Source organism: Bos javanicus, chromosome 8 (genome assembly GCF_032452875.1).
Source record: "Bos javanicus breed banteng chromosome 8, ARS-OSU_banteng_1.0, whole genome shotgun sequence".
Classification (NCBI taxonomy): domain Eukaryota; kingdom Metazoa; phylum Chordata; class Mammalia; order Artiodactyla; family Bovidae; genus Bos; species Bos javanicus.
In genome coordinates this window covers 51,274,760-51,297,549 of record NC_083875.1, presented here as the reverse complement: position 1 = coordinate 51,297,549, position 22,790 = coordinate 51,274,760, and the positions used below count along the sequence as shown (strand labels likewise).

General features: G+C 39.3%; 1 protein-coding gene across 1 annotated transcript in view; it reads right to left on the bottom strand.

The window, feature by feature from the left end:
- The window catches only part of RORB (RAR related orphan receptor B), a 211,041-nt gene that overhangs the window by 74,441 nt on the left and 113,810 nt on the right, over positions 1 to 22,790 (bottom strand). The gene's annotated exons all lie outside the window — the stretch shown is intronic.

Below are 22,790 nucleotides of genomic sequence, written 5' to 3'. Positions count from 1 at the left end.
GTGTGGGAGTGGGGGCAACCATCTGGGTCCTCATGACCTTCCAGATGGCCCTGGTTATGCTCCTTTCTCAGAGTCATTGGTTTACAGCATGGATTTTCCAAGAAGAAGGATCCAGAGTTAACTGGCAGCTCTGTCACATCCTGGTTGTGTGCTCTGAATAAGTTATTTAATCTTCTGATGCTTCAGTTTCATTACCTGTAAAAATGGCCGTAAGACCAGGTACCTGATATAAGTGTTGAGGAATTTTTTTGTTGTTTTTCAGTTGCTAAGTTGTGATTGACTCTTTGTGACCCAATGGACCGTGGCATGCCAGGCTCTCCTGTCCTCCATTATGACATCCCCCAGATGTCTTCCATCCCTCAGAGTTTGCTCACATTCATGTCCATTGAGTTGGTGATGCTATCTAACCATCTCATCCTGTGATGCCCCCTTCTCCTTTTGCCTTCAATCTTTCAGGGTCTTCTCCTGTGAGTCAAAATATGGTAATTCCTGTAAAGTATTCCCCTCTGTCATAGGAACAAGATAAGCACTCAATGACTGTGGGCCATCATTATCTTACTTTATGGAGAATAGAAAACATTTCATACTTTAAAAATCTCCACTCTTTTTAAGTTTCCCAAAACTTGGCTGCATGTTAAAAATCACATGAGATTGCTGGATCATAAGGCAGTTCTATTTCCAGTTTTGTAAGGAATCTCCACACTGTTCTCCATAGTGGCTGTACTAGTTTGCATTCCCACCAACAGTGTAAGAGGGTTCCCTTTTCTCCACACCCTCTCCAGCATTTATTACTTGTAGACTTTAGGATCGCAGCCATTCTAACTGGTGTGAAATGGTACCTCATAGTGATTTTGATTTGCATTTCTCTGATAATGAGTGATGTTGAGCATCTTTTCATGTGTTTGTTAGCCATCTGTATGTCTTCTTTGGAGAAATGTCTATTTAGTTCTTTGGCCCATTTTTTGATTGGGTCATTTATTTTTCTGGAGTTGAGCTGTAGGAGTTGCTTGTATATTTTTGATATTAGTTCCCACTGCTGGGCATACACACTGAGGAAACCAGAAGGGAAAGAGACACGTGTACCCCAATGTTCATCGCAGCACTGTTTATAATAGCCAGGACATGGAAGCAACCTAGATGTCCATCAGCAGATGAATGGATAAGAAAGCTATGGTACATATACACAATGGAGTATTACTCAGCCATTAAAAAGAATACATTTGAAGCAGTTCTAATGAGGTGGATGAAACTGGAGCCTATTATACAGAGTGAAGTAAGCCAGAAAGTAAAACACCAATACAGTATACTAACGCATATATATGGAATTTAGAAAGATGGTAACAATAAACCTGTGTACAAGACAGCAAAAGAGACACTGATGTATAGAACAATCTTATGGACTCTGTGGGAGAGGGAGAGGGTGGGAAGATTTGGGAGAATGGCATTGAAACATGTAAAATATCATGTATGAAATGAGTTGCCAGTCCAGGTCCGATGCACGATACTGGATGCTTGGGGACAACCCAGAGGGATGGTGTGGGGAGGGAGGAGGGAGGAGGGTTCAGGATGGGGAACACATGTATACCTGTGGCGGATTCATTTTGATATTTGGCAAAACTAATACAATTTTGTAAAGTTAAAAAAAAAAAAAGAATGTAAAAAAAAAAAAGAAATAGAAACTCCAAATAAACTGGTATGAACAAATGAATATTAAAAAAAAAGTATACAGAAAAAAAAATCACATGAGAAACTTAAAAAAACAAACAAACAAACAAACAAACATGTGATTTACAGGAGACTTAAGTGAAGTCGCTCAGTTGTGTCTGACTCTTTATGACGCCATGGACTGTAGCCTACCAGGCTCCTCCCTCCATGGGATTCTACTGGAGTGGGTTGCCATTTCCTTCTCCAGGGGATCTTCCCGACCCAGGGATCGAACCCGGGTCTCCTGAATTCCAGGCAGATGCTTTAACTTCTGAGCCACCAGGGAAGCCCTATAGGAGACTTACTGCAGACCAATTCAGTAAGAATTTTCAGATGTGAGACCAGACATTTTTATTTTACACAAGATGCCGAGATAATTTTGATGTATGGTATAATATACTGCTGTTATATATTAAAATCAACATTGCCTTGAGAAGTGGTGTAAGATTAAATATAGGTGAGAATTAATCATCAGTGATGTCAGATATCACATTCATTATTTCCATGATTTTGCCCCAACTCAACGGCAGAAAAGCACAGAGAAATGCTGAAATTGTAGGTTCTAGAGCAGAGTTCCCAACTTGCCATGACTGACATTTGGGCTGGATAATCCTTTTCTCTGGGAGCCATTCTGTGCACTGTAAACATCCTTGGCCTCTCCACTAGAAGCCAGGATCATCCTATGGTTGTGACAACCCAGAAAGATTTCCAAACATTGCCAAATATCTCCTGGGGAAAATAGCCCCCAGCTAACAACTGTGGTTGCTTTAGAGTTTCAATATCTGGATACATATCTAGGCTTTACTGTTTAACAGCTATATTAGAGCAAGGTCCTTAACCCCTCTGTGCCTTTGTCTGCACTCCTGTGGAGGTAATAGTAGTACTCAACTGTGAGTGAGTTGTGTTATGTGATTTGACAGATAAAAGAGGAAGTGCCTAGAAAGCACTGAGAACAGAATTTTAAGCACAGCAAATGCCAGGACTGAATGTTCATGTCTTCCCAAATTCATATGTTGAGATTCTAACTCCCAATAAGATGGTATTAATAGGTGGGGCCTTTGGGGTTGATTAAGTTATAAAGGTAGAAAGTGAAAGTGAAGTCGCTCAGTCCTGTTTGACTCTTTGCAACCCCGTGGACTGTAGCCTACCAGGCTCCTCCGTCCATGGGGTTCTCCAGGAAAGAATACTGGAGTGGGTGTCATTGCCTTCTCCAGGGGATCTTCCAGACCCAGGGATTGAACCTGGGTCTCCTGCATTGCAGGCAGATGCTCTAACCTCTGACCCGCCAGGGAAGCCCCATAAAAAGGTGGAGCCCCCATCAAAGGGATTAATGCCCTTATAAAAAAAAAAAAAATTCCCCATAGCTCAGCAGTAAAGAATCTGCCTGCAATGCAGGAGACACAGGTTTGATCCCTGAGTCAGGAAGATCCCTGGAGAAGGAAATGGCAACTCAGCTCAGTATTGAGAAATCTCATGGAGAGAGGAGCCTAGCGGGCTGCAGTCTGTGGGGTTGCCAAAGAGTCGGACACATCAACAATAAAAATCCCAGAGAGCTCTCTCCCTCTGTTTTCACTACAGAAGGATACTGTGAGAAGTTGGCAGTCTGAAACATGGAGGGTTCTCACCAGAACCCAACCATGCCAGCACCCCGATCTTGGGCTTCCAGCCTTCAGAACCGTGAGAAACAAATTTCTGTTGTTTATCATCCACCTGTTCTATCAGTCTGAGGTACTTTGGTATAGCAGCCTGAGTAGAGATCATGTCAGCTATCATGAATTTACATAGTCTTATCTTGGTTCCAAACCACTGAGAAAACTCCTTAAGTCTTTACACAAAATTTGTGTATCTGTTCAACAGTTTATCTTCTGAATAATGAATCAGAAAGACTAAATTCTCCTATATACCTTTTAGAGTCTACATCTGGTGTGGAGACAGAAGAGCAAGAGGGTGTCAGAATCATTGGAACAAGGTTCTATTTCCACCCTTTTTTAGTGATGCACTTTTAGGGAGTGGCTTAATCCTTCAGAACCATTGTTTCCTCAATTATAAAGTAGCAAAATTCATTTCTATTTCATGCATTTGTTATAAAACTTAGATAACATATGGGAAAGCATATAAGCCAGTATCTTTGTATACAGAAGGCACTTAATAAACATGTAATTTCCTTAAAATCATAGTCAATGAGAGCATAGTAGGAAGCAAGGTAGGCATAATCCCTATCACCATGGACGTGAATGACATCATTTGATCTACATTGACGAGTGGTGAAAAGGGTTTCTCCTGTCATGTTAACATTTTGTTCTGTCAAAAGTGCATTTGCTTCAGCTTTCTGAAGGGTATTTAGTTAAATCAAATATATATTTTAATTTAGTCAAAACTATACATTCTTCAGAAGGCTGCAGGAATGGGTTAATCTACTGATGATTTTGTAAATGCATCATGTATGCTATTACTCAACAGCAAAAATTGTAAACCTCCTTGGTCCCTATCCACTAGATGCCACCATCACCCCCCAGTTACGACAAGCAAAAAGGTTTTCAGATTTTCAAATATTTCCTGGGAGATACTTATCTTGTATAATCCATTTAAGAACATTTAGCCATTTAATTTTGGTACAGAGTAGAGTAGTGATTAGTGTCTTGACCAGTAGCTAAATTATTCTGGCAACTGAGCTTGCAAATGTTTTAACTTTGGTTCAAACCCATATTATAAATATTTCCAAGCATCTCCCCCCCAGTGCTCTTACTTACTTTCCATTCAAAGGAAGGTTATACAGACAATATCACCTTCAGATTTTCAATACTCTCACTGATGACATTAGTATTAATAGTAGAATCCAAAATTCAAGTGGCAGAAGTCTTGAACCCTGGTTGCTCATTCACTGACACATTCCTAAGCTTCCTTCCAACATATAAAGTTTCAAGCTTTAAGAAAGTTAACAACAAAAACTTCCCAATATCAAGTAAAATTAGATTCCTTTCATTATAAGTGTTATTAGATTGGTAAAATATATAAGGTAGATTTGGGGGAACAAGTAATTATTTTCATTTAAAAATGCTGAATTTTTAAAAAAAGACTTTATATTTTTAGAGAAGTTTAAAGTTTATAACAAAATAGAGAGGAAGATAGACATTTTCCCTATATCTCCTGCTCACACATATGCGTAGCCTCCTCCATTATCAACATTACTCACCAGAATGGTACATTTTTTTAAGACAAAGATAAACCTACATTGACACATCACAATCACCCAAAGTTTGTAGTTTACTTTAGACTTTACTCTTGGTGTTGCACATTCTATAGGTTTGGACAAGTGTATAGTGACATTTATGCAATCATTGTAATCTCATACAGAATATTTTCACAGCCTTAAAAATCCTCTGTGCTCTATTCATCTCCCCTGCTCCCACTTCAACCAGCAACAACTAATCTTTTTGTTATCTCCATTATCTCGCCTTCAATATTTTTTACATTGAGCAAACAATACCTAATTCAGTAGAAATCGAAGCTATTTAAGAGTTGAGGTCTGAACATTAGGAAAGACTGAAATCCAATTCCTTCTTGAATCTTGACATTCATTTATTCAGCAAAAAAAAACCCCAAAACAAACCAAATCATGTTTGTTGAGTGCATAAAATATTCTAGTAACTGAGTTAAATGCCTTCCCTTATGGAACTTACAGTATGTAAGCCTACTATGCAGGAAGAGTAAGAGATTTCCCTGGTTTTCATTTAGCATCTGTTTGGTTACATTCAATGATGGGAGGTTCAGCACTTTGCAAGACAATTGATTTCACTATTGCATTCTCCTCCTGAACAATCAATTATGATTTTCTCCTATCTATAGTATGCCCACAGCCTTGCTGAAATAAAAATATGATGTCTGCATTGTTCCACTGGAGTTTTCAGTGTATTAAACACTATCAAAAAGAGCTATGAGGTTAGTTTGTCATTGTTTATTACCTTGTGTATATAAGATGGACTGCCAGTAACACCACCTTACCTCCCTAGTCTTATGACTCTAGTCTATAATTTGTTCTAAGGTCTTGCTGTTGAATATCAATAGAGCATATATGTGTATATGCATATATATTTATACATATATATATAGATGTATATGTGTATTTATGTATCTGTTATAAATACTTGTCTATATACAGTTTATATTTCTCTGCTTGCTTTTCAATGTGGGATATTTTACTTATTTCTAATCTTCTGGAAGCTTTTCAGCTCACTAGAAATCTCAAATATAGCCATCATAGGAGAAACACATCTGTAATCCCTAACAGCATTCATCTAGAGATTTCAGCACTTCTTTAAAGTGGCAAACTTCACCTCGTACCCCCCATTCAGTGGTGAACTTCGGTTCTGCCTTGATGACTCTTTTTCTACCTTCTAATCTGAAAGTCATTCTCCTGAGTGGTGGAGACACCGGTCTTAAAAATATGCAAAGAAATCGATACCATAAGAATGTTTCCCAAGGTATCTTAACTTGGACGTTGACTTCCAATAAGTTCCTTTATAAGTCTGTATATGATGAAGACTACTATTACCTGGTGCCAAGGGAGACAGCAGTAATTTTGCACTGTAGTGCTGAATATGCAGCACCACATGATGAGCTTTGATTGTTTTAATCCAGGACACAAGGCTATAAGTTGCTGCACCAGAGACCCATATTATTCTATACTCTTGGATGAGCTTCCATCCATACTAGCTCAGAATCTTCTAGCAAAACCATTTCCACCACTCAAGAGTCTTGTTTTCCCCCATTATGTTCATCAAGTAAAAAGAATAACTTCTTCTTTCATAACCATCAGTGATTTTTAACCCTCAATCTCTAGGTTTTGTCATTCATTGCTATTGCTTACATTCTACTCTTTTTTTTTTTTTCCTTTCTGTACACAGGCATCAACAACATACCTTTATTTACATAAGAACCAGGTAATTCTGTCAGAAAGAATTCACAGACAGTCATTAATGCTATCCAACTCAGTTTTGTTTCCAAGTCAGCAAAGGAGTTGAGTTTCTCATCTTGTCTAAGGAACATCTTTACCAAGAGACAACTTAACTACCAGAGACAGTAAATTACTTAAAAATGTGAAAGTCCAGAAATGGTAGCATTATCTCTGCCTGCAGTCCAAGTGTGCATTAGTAGAAGGAAATTTGTCCCTGATGTATCTTACAAGTTAGAACCATGCACAGTTCTTTTCCCTCACTTATCCTGGGACATTTTATGGTATCTCACAGCCAACTGAAATCATGAATATTTTACTGAACAGAGTGAGAAACAAATGAAGAATGTAAAACCACATAAACAAATCACGTTGCCAAACTGAATGTGAATTTAGCATCCTTGAAGAACAAAATCTTTCATTTCTAACTCAAAATTGAAAACAGGAGTTTACTCTGATCTAAAGTTAAAAGCAGAAAATCCAGAAAATCAAAGCAATTATAACTAACCATTCATTGTTTTCATTTTTGGAATCCTCCAGGGTCCATAGAATTAAACAGTTATAACAGCTCACACAGATTGAGAATTTCATATGTGCCAGGCACTTCATTAAGAGGGTTCAACACATTACTTGATTTGGTTATCACAACTCGGGGAGGTGGGTGTTAATATTCTCAAGTAGCTGGTGAAGAAACTGAGGCACAGCAGGGATGAGGGATGGAAACTTAAAGCCGTGTTGTCAGTATGTGGTCCACGGATGAGCAGTAGCAACATCACTTCCCACTCCCCTGTCCTTCTTAGATATCCAAATTCTCTGGCCCACCTCAGATCTACTGAGATGTGGTCCAGAAACTCTATGAGTGAACACTATATCAGTCTGTGTCTTAAGCAGCCCTCTAGCTGATTCTGGACTTCCCAAGTGGCTTAGTGATAAAGAATCTGCCTGCCAGTGCAGGAGACATGGGTTTGATCCCTGGGTCAGGAAGATTCCCTGGAGAAGGAAATGGCAACCCACTCCAGTATTCTTGCCTGGAAAATCCCATGGACAGAGGAACCTGGCAGGATACACAGTCCATTAGGGTGCAAAGAGTTGGACATAGCAACTGAGCATGCACGCACGCTCTAGCTGATTCTAATGAATAATAAAGTCTGAGAACAATGGTTTAGATCACTCAATTAATGATGGATCCATGTCTGTTTTGGCCTTTAAGCCCAACCTCTAAATGACATACTTAGTATGTAGCTTGTTCACAAGATAAGTGTTATCTGGGAGCACTTCAAGAAAGCCATACTTTTTAACTCTTTATTAAATATTACATGTTTCATCTATTTGAAGAAGTCCCAAAAGCCCATGTTTCTGGACCTGGTAATTTCAGCACATGATCCCTGCAAACCAAGAAGAACTGCATGTTATGCAAGCGTTTCCCTCTCTAGTTCTAAGGAACAGACAGACAATGGGTTATCTCTTTGCTGGGGGCAATCTGGTGGACTGACTGTTTGTACTATAGAAAATACAGCATGTCACAGTTGTTGGGGTTAAATTGCCATAGAATGTGTTTTTTTTTCCAGGGACACTGCTGGTCCATGGGACATACTACCATGATTTTTTTGGTTCTAAAATCTATCTACAATCCTCTTAACCCCCATGAGATTTGATCACCTGTCATAAATCTGTGTGTCTGATTGAGAAAAGAATTGTCGCTTATTTTCTCTTTCTGCCTTTTCATCATGACATTAGTCTGGGTTGGCATTTCATCATTACTATTTTAACTCAGTATCATTAGTACCTTTGCTGTGCTTCGTGCTGACTGTTACTTCAGGACTGAATGAAAGATTTAAACTCCAGTCTCTCTGAAGAAAGAAAAAAGGAACAACAACCAAAAAAAACATGTTTATGATGATCGCTCCCTTTGCTTCCCAAGATTAAAGGGTTACTGTATAAAACTTGGAGGCTTACCCTATTTTGTCAGAACAAAGGGTAAAATATTGAATGTGGATACAATTTAGTGAATACATTCCCATCTGCCCTTCCTTTTTATTTATATTCTGCTTTTTTATCCTTGATACTTATTAGGTGTTCAATTCGCAATCTTAAGCACTATTAAGTGATAAAGTTATTTTCAAACTGTTTAAAAAGCAGTATCAAAATACTGTGGCTTTGGAGGTCAACAAAGCCTGGGGAATTTTCAGTGATAAATGTCATGTCAAAGACTTAAAAGACTTCTTTTCTTACCCTATTTGAAAAAGTTTTTTTTTTTTTTCTTGGGCTGAGATAAAATCGCCAAGTAGAAATAAAGCTATTTAGCACCACCACACTTACTAACAAATAATAATTGGATGATCTGGAGGAAAAGACATTGAATTATTATCTTATGGTTGAAAAGTAAGAACTATATCCCAGGGGCTAAGGAAGTTTTCAGATGAGTAGGGCATGAATACTTAGGGAACATTTCAATAAATAAAGGACAATAATATACATCTTTGACTCTGTGACAGAAATGCTCAGAGACTGAATAACCCAATTTACCCACGCCCTTGTAGCTAATGGGCCCAAGAAAAGTTAATGCTCAGAATCTAAAAATTATCTTTTGTTTGCTAAAGGCAGTTGACGGGTGATGTGTTGGAATAGCAGCTCCCTTAGGTAGGTTTCAGAAAAGTGCTTATTCTGATTTTCTGAAGAGAGACTAAATGACCTCACTAAGAAGCTGATATTGCTTATGGTATGAAAAAGACAAAATCATTGGGACACATTAAAACAGGAAAGGATACAAATAATATTTACTCAAAAATGAATCAATGTGAAAATGAAAACAGAGCTAAGCATCAGCATTGGATGTGTCCTGTCTTATTTGAGATTCTAGATCGTTAATTCAAAAAATAACAATAGGGCATTTAGGAGGGAGGAGGGTTCAGGATGGGGAACACATGTATACTAATTAAATAATTTTCTATTAAAAAAAAGTAAAAAAAAAAAAAAGAAAAAAGGGCATTTAAAAAGGGATCTTATGTAAATTATAGGAATATGAGAAAAACAAAATAACATTTTGTTCTTAAGATTTCTCTTCACGTATAGGAAAATAACACCAGCATGCTCTGTTCAGTTCACAGGTAGAGGAATAAACTTTGCATGGACTCACTGTTCGGGTCTCCCCAGAATTCATTTGTTGAAATTCTAGCCCCTGATGTGATAGTATTAGGAGGTGGGGACTTCAGGAGGTAATTAGGTGTAGATAGTGGAGTCCTCTTGAGTGTGATTAGTACCCTTTCAAGAGGAGACCAGAGGGCTGGCTAGCTCTTTTTTTTCCTACCCTGTGAAGATACAGTGAGAAGCTGGCAGTCTGCAGCTCTGAAGAGCACCCTGACCCAACTATGCTGGTGCCTTGATCTCAAACTCCCAGCTTCTAGAAATGTGAGAAATAAACTCCAGTTGGTTATAGACCACTCAGGGTATGGTATTTTGTTGTAGTAGAGTGAATGGACGAAGACAAACCCTTCTCCCCTTACAGTTTAGCATAATAGTTGGGACAGTGGTGCTGTTCTTAGTTGCTCAGTCATGTCTGACCCTTTGCGACCGCATGGACTGTAGCCCGCCAGGCTCCTCTGTCCATGGGGATTCTCCAGACAAGAATACTGCAGTGGGTTGCTGTGTCCTCCTCCAGGGGGTCTTCCCTACCCAGGGATCAAACCCAGGCCTCCTGCACTGCGGCCAGATTCTTAACCATCTGAGCCACCAAGGAAGCCCTGGGACAGTGGTACTCAATGGTTTTTATTGTAACACACTAGAGCAAGGCAAAGACCTCGCACTATTCTCCCACTTGACCTGTTTCCACCTTCTAGTGGATTTCCAATTATCTGTATGATTATGTATTGTGATGGTTGATTTTTATGTGTCACCTTGAATGGGCTAAGAGATGCCCAGACAGCTGGTAAAACATTGTGTCTGAGTGTGTTTTTGAGGTGTTTCTGGAAGATTAGCATTCAATTTAGTAGACTAAGTAAATAAGATCTGCCCTCACCGATGTGAGCAGGAATTAGTCAACCCATTGGGAACCTGAGTAGAGAGCAAAAGGCAAAAAAGGGCAAATTCCCTTTCTCTTCTTTCATCTTCTCCTGCTCTCTGACACCTGAGCTCTTGGTTCTTAGGCTTTGGATTCCAGGCTTACATCACTGGCCCTCCAGATCTTAGGCCTTCAGCCTCAGAATGGGAGTTATACCATTGGTTGCCCTGCTTTTCAGGCCTTTGGCCTTGGACTGAATGATACCATAAACTTGCCTGATTCTCCAGCTTGCAGATGATACGCTGTGGGACTTCTTGGTCTTTATGACAGTGTGGACCAATTTCTATAATAAATCTGCTCTCGATATATCGAGCTGGTCCTGTTTCTCTGGAGAACCCTGACTGAGTTACCAGGGAAGCCTCACTAATATACATAAAGTATCAAATTTACAATGTGAGGGACTTCCCTGGTGGCTCAGAGGTTAAAGCGTCTGCCTGAAATTCAGGAGACCTGGGTTCGATCCCTGGGTCGGGAAGATCCCCTGGAGAAGGAAATGGCAACCCACTCCAGTACTCTTGCCTGGAGAATTCCATGGAGGGAGGAGCCTGGTAGGCTACAGTCCATGGGGTCGCAAAGAGTCAGACACGACTGAGAGACTTCACTTTCACTTTACAATGTGATCTTAGTCTGAAATCTTATCATATAGAATAATAAGTTAGAGTTATTTATAAACTATATATAATACCATGACAATTTTGGTTTTTGAGTATCGACACTTTAATAACTCCCTGTATCCCACCAATTAAGTTACTAGTGGATTTGTCCTTGTGTGCCTGCCTGCTATGTTGCTTCAGTCATGCCCGACTCTTTGTGACCCTATAGACTTGTAGCCCACCAGCTCCTCTGTCCATGGGATTCTCCACGCAAGAATACTGGAGTGGATTGCCATGCCCTCCTCCAGGGGATCTTCCTGACTCAGGGATTGAACCTGTGTCTCCTGTGGCTCCTGCATTGCAGGCAAATTCTTTACCACTGAGCCAAAGGGGAAGACCGCAGTTGTCCTTAGTCTTATGTAAAAATGAAACTCTGTGGGATTGCCATTTGCTTATAATAAGAACTATAAAGAAGGGCTTGTCATATTTACCTCAAAACTGGTCTGGAGGAATTCAAGGCCCTCCCGGTGGACTGAGGATCACACTTTGAGCCGCCCCTGGTCTGTGGCATGGGCTTCAGACCTGTACTCCTGCTCTAGTCCACTTAAGAGATGCATACTTGGTCAAGGCGATCCACCTGTCTGCATCGAAATTTCCCCATCTATTAAATTAGTGTGATGGTTCCTCACAGGGCTGCTGAAAAGACTAAAATGGAAATTTTGTTGTAAGGTAATTGGCCCGTGGTTGGCAGATAGAAAGTAGTCAGCAAATGGTGATCATTATTAAACATGAAAACTGCCTACCCCATAGCTAAGGCTGCCTCCCCCAGGCCAGAAAAGAGCCACAAACCCAAGCATGCTGGGTATGTGTATTGTCCTCATTTCTAGAGGTTGAGAGTCCTCCCAGAGACCCACATCTATGTTTTGGGGCTCAGTATTGAAACTCTTATGACTTGTCACATCATATGTCAAGAAAGCTGTCCCACAGAGCATGCCTTCGCACATGGGACCTCATCTCGCATGCTGGTTCTTACTCCATGTAATTCTGTGACAGGTAAAATTACACCTACCAATTAATTCAGTAATAAATTTTTACCAAATGCACACTAACTGCCTGGGCCAGTGCTTCTTTATACTCACAGTTATCTAGCTCACAAGTTGCCTGTTATTTCGGGAGAGCATTATAAATGTTGTCATTTTTATACTAATTATAATAGCAATAATAGTTATCATAAATAACAGCACTTTGTATGGCACATTTTAATGTACATTACCATGCACAGTTAAAAATTTGAAAATGTTCACCATTTATAAATGAAACCAATTTACATAATGAAGAATTTCTTAATAAAACAGAAGGAAAGGTATTAAATAACCAGATACAAGGAAAGGAATTGCTGGCCAAACACTGGGGCTCTTCAGGGGAAAAAAAGGTACTATATAATTCAAGTGTCATTATTATTATTATTTGTTTTTCACTCTGCATGTCTGGTTCAGTTTAGACAAAACAGCTTAGGGACATAACAGTCTGTTAGTAAGGTCAGCCGCAATGGATAGACCACCACTTGGCAAGCCATGTATCCTGTCATCATTAGTGCTTTGAGAACCAAATGCTGCATCAAACCTTTCTCAAGCACCACTCCACAACTTCTCTTCTTGCCACAAGAACTTCCACCTGTGCTGCTTTTATTTAATATAACATGCAGTGCCAAAAGGCATCATGCATACATCTTTAAAAAAACAGTCTTTGAAACAATGCAAAATTCATTCATTAAGGCAGCTCTTTGAAAAATTATTGAGTGCTTATTATATGCTGGATCCAGAAATTCAATGAATAGTTTATATAATAAGATTCACATTTTAGGATTTTTATCTGAAGAAAAAAGTACAAAATCTCAACAAAAAAGCCACAGTGGAAGACATTTTATTCTGTTGGGGCAGACAGTGGGGCAGGGTTGCTATCCCGGGTTTGTGAAGCTTCCCCTAAGAACCAAGAGGTGGTGGTGCTGAAGGAGGGCCAGAATGGGAGTGAAGTGCACTGCGATGGGCTAGCTGGACCCCTGCCTCAGCATGATGGAAGTGGGAATAGTTGGTGCTGGAGTGGGCAGCAGACTGTTCTGCTGACCATGAACTAAGCTAAGCATAAGATCTAGTCTTGCTTTTAAGGTGAGAATGTGGTTCTTCTTTGTTATCGTGCCAAGACTGGGGGGTTCTTTGCTTGTGCACATTTATGCCAGAAGTGTAGTCTTCTAGGAGCCGTAGGCTAGGCTAAGAGAGGGGAAAACTCTTCATTCCCATTCACCCATTAAACTACTAGGAGTTTGGAGGGAAACTGCCTGCATAACTATAATTCCTTATCTCTTTTGCTCTTAATTTGAATGTTTCTATATACAGGTGGGTAAATAGGACTTCTAGCAATGTTACAAGTTCTTCTCAATGAAAATTTTGGAAATCTCATAGGAAACTTTATTCTAAGAACTGAGATTCTTGGAATTGAGTACTGCTCTCTTTTAAAAGCTACAAATTCAATATGAGTGCCCTCAAGGGAAAACAAATATTTTACTCACATAATTAGAACTTGAATATGTATAAAATATCTCTGGCATGATAAATAAGAAATTGGCAATACTTTTTATCGCTAAGGGAATGATTAGAGGTAAGGACATTTCATTGAATACTTTCTGAACCATTAAATATTATATGTGTTATTAAAATATTCTCTATGCAAAATTAAATTTAAAATAAAAATTGTAAAATACTCTCAAAGAAACATTACTTTTAGTGGATATGTAATATTTCCTCATGTGGCTTGCCTTAATTTATTCAGTTTCATCATAAGTGGATATTTTAAGTAGTTTCTAAGACTCTTTTCTCTACTATGAAATGCACAACTCTGTTTACTCCTCTTAGATTCTGACAAAAGATATAGCTAAAAAAAGAAAAGTCTAGTTATTTTAAAGGTTCTTGGAAACATTGAGCAGGCTATGAGAATGCTTATCTCTTTCTGACACTGACTGTTATTTTTTTCAAAATAGCAAAAACTAAGTAAAAAATGGCCTTGTGATCCCTCAATGTTATAATACGAAAACAGACTTACTCCACATTGGCTTCTACCTGCTACTTAACATGAATTTTTAGCCCTTATTTGTTTTGTATCTGCAAAATGAAAATTACCAAATACACTGTGCTGTGCTTTGCTACCCCATGGACTACAGCCTGGAGTGGGTGGCTGTGCCTCCTCACCAAAAGCGTTACTCTGAGCAAATTATAGTTTTGAAGAGACGTCTGATCAACCCTAGGTACAAGTAGTCTTTAGGGCTTCCATGATTTTGGTAAAATCTGTACAATTTTAGTTTTATACTAGATGGAAGATAGAGTTATGGTCAATACAAAAGATACTGTAAGATTTCAGTTTATTAATGTTTCTAGTTTGTAATTCATCTTTGAAATCTTTTACTCTCTTGATACATGAGTCTATTTCAGTAAGCAAACTGTACCAAGCCATCATGAGACCCTCAATGTGGTTCCATTCACAGAGAACCAAGTGACAGATCTGCAACAAGCAGGATGACCGAAATGGTGACTACAGATGATAGCCATGTGGCCCTTGATGACTCTGTGAAGATTTCTACATCCTAACTTTCAGGACTGTGGCCAAAGCTCCTCAGTGGTGAATTAAGATTTCCCTTTATTCACTTTGAATAGGACCTTCACCTATAAATGAACAGACAGTTGTTCTCATAATTTGACTAAAGACATCAAGTCTGAAATGACCTCATTTCTGATCTGCCCTGTGTCTGAAATTTCCCCTTTGATTGTTTATTCCTTTAAGACACTGCTATCTCTAAGGAGGGCTTCCTAGGTGGTACTAGTGGTAAAGAACCTGCCTGCCAATGCAGGAGATGTAAGAGACATGGGTTCAGTCCCTGGGTTGGGAAGATACTCTAGAGGAGGACATGGCAATCCACTCCAGTGTTCTTGTCTGGAGAATCCCCATGGACAGAGCCTGGTAAGCTACAGTCCATAGGGTCGCAAAAAGTCAGACATGACTGAAGCATCTTAGCACACATGTACATCTCTAAGGAATTACTTTCAAGAATAAAACCACTGCTAGAGGGGCACCACTAGGGTTGCAAAGTGTCAGACACAACTGAGCGACTGAGCATGGCGGGGCACTGCTCTTCTGAATGTGACTTAATTGTTCATCAGTCAAGAGTTTAGCAAAGCAGTAACAGAGACATGGGTTGGGTAAGTTTTAGTGGAGAAGGGGACAGGGGTATGTCTAGAGCTGTCCTGAGTGCCATTACTGGAAAGTAGTCTTTTTGAAGCAGTGGCAAAGTGTTGGCTGTCTTAGGAGGTGACGTAAGACCAGGCAAGAGATGGAAGGATAAGAAGGGAATTTAGAAATTTGCCAAAGAAAATTTTCAACCCTACCACAATTTGTCTGGGACTGGTCTTTTTCCTTAATTGGTTCAAGATAGTTCTATAGCTAGCTGTTTCTAAAACAGCTTGGGTTTCTGGAATGTTTGAAGTTTACCCCATGGTCTGGCTCAGAACCCAAAATAAAGATCTGCTATGATGCAGAGTCAGAGCACGCAGACATAATCTTGGCCCTGCTACAACTCAGCCTTAATGACCTTGGGCATATCATTGAATCTTAATCCTCAGTCTAGTTAGTTACAGGTTTCTATAACACAATTGGCAGTGAACTGTTACTTCAAGTGAAATCATATTTTAAGTGTATTATAAATGTTAAAATGCTCTAAAAATATAGAATGACTATTACTGTTAGTTGCATTATTAACAATTCTCTAGGATTTTGCAAGCTTCAGGGATAGTAGAGTGAAAGAGACAGAAGATAGGTTCATAATGTTAGATAATAGATTGTTTTCATTTTTTGTTAACTGTGGTGACTTATACAGAACATACAATTTTTAAATATAAAATTCTTTGGCATTAACTACATTTACCTTGTTCTGGAACCATCACCACCACTGATCTCTAGAACTTTTTCATTTTCTCACATTGAAACTCTGTACCCATTAAACACAAACTCCCTATTCCTCTTCCCTCTAGTCTCTCAAAACCACCATTCTCTCTGTGTCCATAAATTCAACAATCTTATACAAGTAAAATCATACACCATTTGTTGGTTTGTGACTGGCTTATTCCACATAGCATAACGTTTTCAAAATTCATCCATGTTTCAGCATGTGTCAGAATTTCCTTCTCTTTTTTTTTAAAGTTAAGTAATATTCCACTGTATGTATACATCATATTTATCCATTCATCCATTGATGAACACTCGCATTGCTTCCACATTTTGGTGACTGTGAATAACGCTGCTATGAACATGGGAATGTTGTTTTAATTTTTAAAAACTTCATTTGTACTTGGCAAAAGCAAATTTCATCTTTTTGACCTTGGAGGCCATTTAATAAACAGTTGGCATTTCAATTCATGACATTTTTTTTGTCTGATAGGAAGGATGCTTAAAGTTGGAAGGGAGGCCAGAATTTTGCTATATACAACAAAAACAAGCCTGTTCTCACTTGGTTTTATAGAGATATGTGGAAGAAGTGCAGCCCAGTTAGAAAATGTATGGTATTGGTATGTGAGCCTAAGATGTAGTCCTCTGTGGCTTAAGGAGATTCAATCATCATCTTTTTCTCTGAACTGCAGATGGAGAGTGGGCTGTCATGGGATTCAAAGGGAGATATTTGGCAGGTTTGCCTAATGCTGGAGGAAAGCAGAAAGGAAAGATTATCTTCTGGCACTCTGACTTGCAGGAATCACAGATTTCAGAGCCTACAGGGCTTTTAGAGATCACTAATCTACTACTCCTCCCCTCTACTCCAGGATTCCAACTGATTGATGGGCAATTAATAGTCTAACAGACTGAAGTTAGATTCCTGATCAGCACAGTCCAATAAAAATATAATGCAAACCATGTGATTTAATGGTTTTTTTTAGCAGTCATATTGAAAATGTAACAATTAACAGGTGAAAACGACTTCAATACATGTTTTATTTAACCTAGATAGGTCCCAATATTATCATATGTAATCAACATAATGAGATATTTAACTTTTTTTTACCCATACTAAATCTTTGAAATAGGATGTGCATTTTCCCTTATATACCAATTTGGATGTCAAATTTTCAACAGTTCAAATAAAATATAGTCCTATCAAAACTATATAGCTATGATTAATGGACAAATATTATATACCACTTTAGTATTTCAACTTAAGTTATAATGAATAAACATTAAATATTCTGTTTCTTAGGTGCCTTATTCTAGTGCTCAGCAGCCACATGCAGAGGCTATTGACCCAGACAGTGCAGTTCTAGGTAATTCTCCTTTTCAGTTATAGAATCAAGGCCTGATACTTGTAGCCCTATAATTAACCTGGTGCCTGGCATATAGGAGGTACTCAGTAAATGCGTACTGACTGAACTGAGACAGATTTGAGTATTCTCATTTATTAGTCGAGTGCATTTTGCATGCCAGTTACACTCCAGGTATTATTCCTACTTCTCACAGAGCAGTGGTTCTCAAAATGTGGACCCCATGACTGGAGCATCTGTCATCACCTGGGAACTGTTAGAAATGCAAACCTTAGGGCCTCTTCGTAGATCTGCTCAGTCAGAGACCCTAGGGGTGAGGCCCAGATCTGTGTTTTAACAAGCTCTCCAAATGATTCTGAGGCACGCTGAAGTTTGAGACTAATGCTATAGGGTCTCAGTTCAGTTCAGTTCAGTTCAGTCGCTCAGTCGTATCTGACTCTGCAACCCCATGGACTGCAGCACGCCAGGTCTCCCTGTCCAACACCAACTCCTGGAGTTTACCCAAACTCATGTCCATTGAGTTGGTGATGCCATACAACCATCTCATCCTCTGTTGTCCCCTCTCCTCCTGCCTTCAATCTTTACCAGCATCAGGGTTTTTTCAAATGAGTCAGCTCTCTCCATCAGGTGGCCAAAGTATTGGAGCCTCAGATTCAACATCAGTCCTTCCAATGAACACTCAGGACTGATCTCCTTTAGGACGGACTGGTTGGATCTCCTTGCAGTCCAAGGGACTCTCAAGAGTCTTCAACACCACAGTTCAAAAACATCAATTCTTCGGTGCTCAGCCTTCTTTATAGTCCAACTCTCACATCCATGCATGACTGTTGAAAAGGCATGACATAGCCTTGACTAGATGGACTTTTGTTGGCAAAGTAATGTCTCTATTTTTTAATATGCTGTCTAGGTTGGTCATAACTTTCCTTCCAAGGGGTAAGCATCTTTTAATTTCATGGTTGCAGTCACCATCTGCAGTGATTTTGGAGCTCAAAAAAATAAAGTCTGACACTGTTTCCACTGTTTCCCCATCTATTTGCCATGAAGTGATGGGACCAGATGCCATGATCTTAGTTTTCTGAATGTTGAGTTTTAAGCCAACTTTTTCACTCTCCTCCTTCACTTTAATCAAGAGGCTCTTAGTTCTTCTTCACTTTCTGCCATAAGAGTGGTGTCATCTGCATATCTGAGGTTATTAATATTTCTCCTGCCAGTCTTGATTCCAGCTTGTGCTCCATTCAGCCCAGCATTTCTTATGACGTATTCTGCATGTAAGTTTAATAATCAGGGTGACAATATACAGCCTTGACGTACTCCTTTTACTATTTGAAATCAGTTTGTTGTTTCATGTCCAGTTCTAAGTGTTGCTTCCTGACCTGCACACAGATTTATCAAGAGGAAGGTAAGATGGTCTGGTGTTCCCATCTCTTTCAGAATTTTCCACAGTTTATTGTGATCCACACAGTCAAAGGTTTTGGCATAGTCAATAAAGCAGAAATAAATGTTTTTCTGGATCTTTCTTGCTTTTTTGATGACCCAGTGGTGGTTGGCAATTTGATCTCTGGTTCCTCTGCCTTTTCTAAAACCAGCTTGAACATCTGGAGTTCACAGTTCATGTATTGCTGAAGCCTGGGTTGGAGAACTTTGAGCATTACTTTACTAGCATGTGAGATGAGTGCAATTGTGTGGTAGCTTGAGCCTTCTTTGGCATTGCCTTTCTTTGGGATTGGAATGAAAACTGACCTTTTCCAGTCCTGTGGCCACTGCTGAGTTTTCCAAATTTGCTGGCATATTGAGTGCAGCACTTCCACAGCATCATCTTTTTGGATTTGAAATAGCTCACTGGAATTCCATCACCTCCACTAGCTTTGTTTTTAGTGATGCTTCCGAAGGCCCACTGACTTCACATTCCAGGATATCTGGCTCTAGGTGAGTGATCACACTGTCGTGATTATCTGGTTCGTGATCTTTTTTGTACAGTTCTGTGTATTCTTGCTACCTCTTCTTAATATCTTCTGCTTCTGGTGGTAGAAGCAAGGTCCGATGCTGTAAAGAGCAATATTGCAAAGGGAACTTGGAATGTTAGGTCCATGAATCAAGGCAAATTGGAAGTGGTCAAATAGGAGATGGCAAGAGTGGATATCGACATTTTAGGAATCAGCAAAATAAAATGGACTGGAATGGGTGAATTTAACTCAGATGACCATTATATCTACTACTGTGGGCAAGAATCCCTTAGAAAAAATGGAGTAGCCATCCTAGTCAACAAAAGAGTCCAAAATACAGTACTTGGATGCAATCTCAAAAACGACAGAATGATCTCTGTTCGTTTCCAAGGCAAACCATTCAATATCATAATAATCCAAGTCTATGCCCCAACCACTAATGCTGAAGAATCTGAAGTTTAATGGTTCTATGAAGACCTACAAGACTTTTTAGAACTAACACCAAAAAAAGATGTCCTTTTCATTATACGGGACTGGAATGCAAAAGTAGGAAGTCAAGAAACACCTGAGAAATTTGGCCTTGGAGTACAGAATCAAGCAGGGCAAAGGCTAATAGAGTTTTGCCAAGAGAACGCACTGGTCATAGCAAACACCCTCTTCCAACAACACAAGAGAAGACTCTACACATGGGCATCACCAGATGGCCAACACTGAAATCAGTTTGATTATATTCTTTGCAGCCAAAGATGGAGAAGCTCTATATAGTCAGCAAAAACAAGACCAGGAGCTGACTGTGGCTCAGATCATGAACTCCTTATTGCCAAATTCAGACTTAAGTTGAAGAAAGTAGGGAAAACCAGTAGACAATTCAGGTATGATCGAAATCAAATCCATTATGATTATACAGTGGAAGTGTAAATAGATTTAAGGGACTAGATTTGACAGAGTGCCTGATGAACTATGCAGGAAGGTTTGTGACATTGTACATGAGACAGGGATCAAGACCACCCAAGAAAAAGAAATGCAAAAAAGCAAAATGGCTGTCTGAGGAGGCATTACAAATAGCTGTGAAAAGCAAAGGAGAAAAGGAAAGATATACCTATTTGAATGAAGAGTTCCAAAGAATAGCAAGGAGAGATAAGAAAGCCTTCCTCTGTGATAAGTGCAAAGAAATAGAGGAAAATAATAAAATAGGAAAGATTAGATATCTCTTCAAGAAAATTAGAGATACCACGGAAACATTTCATGCAAAGATGAGCTATAGAGTCTAAAGGAGTCCTATTTTCCTCAGCTCTTCCTTAAGGTGGGGAGATGCTAAGAGAACAAGCATTTCTAATTTTACAGCACTCTCCAACAGAATGTTCTGTGATGATAGAAATATTCTATATCTGTACTGAACAATGGGCTTCTATGATGGCTTTACTGGTAAAGAATCCACCTGTAATGCAGCAGCAGCAGCAGCAGAAGATGCAGCTTTGATCCCTGGGTTAGGAAGATGCCCTGAAGGAGGAAGTGGAAACCCACTCCAGTATTCTTGCCTGGAAAATCCTTTGGACAGAGGCGCTTGGCAGGCTACAGTCCGTGGAGTCGCAGAGAGTCGGATACAACTGAGTGACTGAAAACCCACGCTCGTACTGAACAATATAGACTTGAAATGTGACTAATGCAAATAAGAAAATAAGTTTTAAATTCTATTCAATTTTAATTACCTTGCATTTAAATTCATACAGCCTCATGTGGTTCTCTCACACACCTCTCTTACAAATAAGCATGGAGCTCAGTGACTGCAGGGACTGTTGACCTGAATCCAGAATGAGCTCAGGGTTAAGGTGGAGGTAGAATCTGATGGGTGACAATCTTGTCTTCTCCATGCCTGCTCTCTCAGGACAGAGAGGAGATGGATTCACTGAACTGCTGTGTGCTCTAAGCCCAGGATTAGGGTAACTCAAACAGCCTATAGCCTACTGTCAACTCATGACCCAGGACTTACTCTTCCAGGTCATAAGTAGAACCATGAATTCTGACAAGGAGGCCATGACACACAATAATCATATTTTGCAATTAATAATTGCAAGGCCTTTGCCTCCTGAGTTATTACCTACAGTCAATTAAAATTTTTTTAATGGTGGAGGTTATCTGGCTGTACTTATGGTGACCTTTTTGGTTTGCTAATTCTTTTTCTTTGGAAAATCCTTTCTGGAACTGACAAATGTTTGTACTTTTGTCCTGGACCCTTTCTCTCGCCACAGTTCTTGAGCAAATTACTATGATTTCCTTGACTTTGAAAATACAGATGTTTTCCATAATGACACAGAGAAAAAGGAAATGACTGGGTTTCAAGATACAAGGTGAAAAAAACCTTAGTGTCACGACTCTTATTACATAAAATGAGAGTGGATAAGAAGAAGAGTGACTTGTATTTTTTGTTTGCGTCACTACATCTTACACCTTACACCTTACTTAAACCAACTCAAACCCAATGTTTCCTGGGATGTGAAGCATCTTTGACCATGTGACTGAAGAGCAATCTGTGGAGCTGGGATGTGGCTCCTGCTGGAATTTACCTGGCAAAGCAGAGGGACAGCATAGCTCCATGAGACCACTGGGTGTTATGAAAACACGCTTTGTAATTTTGGTGCCCCAGAGGAGTAAGTGTGACCTTAAAACAACTCCATGTGCTAAATGTGATCCCCAGCTGCTTACTTTTCCCACAGAAAGGGAGACTTGGTATGTAGCTTCAAATGTTAGAAGGTATATGATGACCATGCCATTTTCATTTGTAAGTGGAACCAAAAAACAACATATTATGCACAGAGGGTATCACATAAACTGGCAAACTGGCCAAAAAAAAAGTCTGACTTTAATGAAAGGAAAATGGTATAAAGCTGTTGTTTTCAATATGTCTACCTGAAACCTTCCTTAACAATATTCTCTTTCTACCTCATCCATCTAACCCTTTAATTGGCAGACAGTAAAGTCTGATGGGAAAATAATGGTCTCTTAAATACCTGAAAATGAAAAGTAAATTAAGTTAGCACAGTGTAAAAGGCAAGTAATTACATAATGTCAATCCTGTTTTATACTGTTTAGCCTTAAACAGCATATACAGAAAGGGCATGTTTAGAAGAGAGAAAATAAAACTACCTATTTAGATGATGAATGCCCTGCTTATTTTGAGCAATGAATGAGCTG